This window comes from Triticum aestivum, chromosome 7A (genome assembly GCF_018294505.1).
Source record: "Triticum aestivum cultivar Chinese Spring chromosome 7A, IWGSC CS RefSeq v2.1, whole genome shotgun sequence".
Classification (NCBI taxonomy): Eukaryota; Viridiplantae; Streptophyta; class Magnoliopsida; order Poales; family Poaceae; genus Triticum; species Triticum aestivum.
This window is the reverse complement of record NC_057812.1, coordinates 647,578,899-647,580,787: the sequence shown is the minus strand read 5'-3', so window position 1 is coordinate 647,580,787 and position 1,889 is coordinate 647,578,899.

Below are 1,889 nucleotides of genomic sequence, written 5' to 3'. Positions count from 1 at the left end.
CTCCGGCGCCTCTACGACACCGACGCCTCACCGTCGATCCGCGTCACCTCGTCAACCCTGGCCCCGCACGAGCTCGCCATCGTCTTCCTCTCGGTGAGCTGCACCGGTTCCCCTCCCCCCTTTCTGTTAACTGAACATTGTCAGGTTTAGGTTCTGTTAACTGAAAAAGTTTAGATTCAGAAACATTGTTGGACTGATAGGAAGTTTGTTGAACAGAGCAATCTACACCTGTAATTTCTACTGTTATGCCTTTGTTACTCCAGTCAAAATTTTCCTGTCAAAATTTTCAGTCAAGCACAACTGATCATGTAACTTGAGACCTTGCCCTACGGCATTATAATGTTTGATGCCTGCATCAACACTTCTCTGTACTGCATGCGGTTGTTATAGTTGAGGGTCAAAAGTAGGGGTTAGCTTTAACATGATTCGCTAGTGCTTTCATCACAGAACACATTCTTTGAAAAGGGGATATTCTGAAGTCGATGCTTTCTCGGGATGGGAATAATAGTCTGAAATACACCTGATGTAAACCTTTGTTGATTGTGATCTCTGCACATGTTTAATGTCTATGCTGTTGTGCGACTGTTATGTGTGTCTATGTCGGTGAGCTTGTGTTATGCACTTCTGCGTTTGACAAGTAATGACTTGCAAAGATGATGACCATCTTGCTAGTTTGCTGGGTTTTGTCTCCGACCATTGTGTCGTGATGAATTTGCAGGTACCCCGAGAGGCCCTTGAGTTTGCCAGAATGTCGATTAACTTCCGTTCCGGCAAATTCGGTACTCCATATGTCCTATTTTCAGCAAAGGTCATGCTGAAATTTTCCGTGAATTTTAGCATGACTTTGCTAAAAATAGGACATATGGGGTACTTGCGACTAATGCATGGGCCGGGGTATCTTAGTACTTAATTAAGTAGGATCAACTGCCCCTTTATTCTTGCTGCATTAAACCATAGGTTTTAGGGTGCCTCGGTGTCGATAAGAATCTAAATGATGAAAGCTTAGGCTTTTAGGGTGCCTCGGCGTCGACAAACCCTAAATGATAAAACCTTGGCTTTTAGGGTGCCTCGGTGTCGATAAGAACCTAAATGATGAAAGCTTAGGCTTTTAGGGTGCCTCGGCATCGACAAACCCTAAATGATAAAAGCTTAGCTTTTAGGATGCCTCGGTGTCGACAAATCCTAAATGATGTAGTTTTGAATTATGAACGTAGGATATGTCGTCATCGGACGATGAAAGTCTCCCGGGGGAGTGTGACTGGTGCCACGACGATCGAGGTCTGTGCGACATGTCTCACCTGGACGATGATCGGCGCTTCAGCATTAAGCTCGAGGAGACCTTCGAAGTTGAAACGGTACACAACGACGACAAGTGTTATTTTTATAATTAAGCATGACTTCAACTATTTCAACGTGTAATTTTCATCTTTTACAATTTGAGTATAGCTTATCCCATGCCATGCAAGACGCTATGTCTTGGAGAGGATGGATTTTGAAGACCATGAAATTTCTGAAACAAAGAAAATTCACCTAAGGACTCATCACGATGTGGACTTTGAAGTAAATCTATATAATTCTGAGAGCGTAACTCATTTTGGTTGCAAAAATTGGGAAGCATTTTGCAAGATGTATGGTTTTGATGAGGGTATGCCTTGGTAATCCTAACATCAACCAAGACAATATGAACATTTGGGTCCTTGTTGATACGCCTCCAGTTCTACCGCTATGTGAGTTTCTCAAACATAGTTATTAGCTAATTTATATTGTTTATTTCAAAATAGTTGACAGCTTATTTCCATTGGCAGCTTATTTTTATTGTTCAAAGAATGTGCGGAAGATGGTAGACAAAACCCACTACACCGATGGCTCTGAATTAACAACTTACAAGG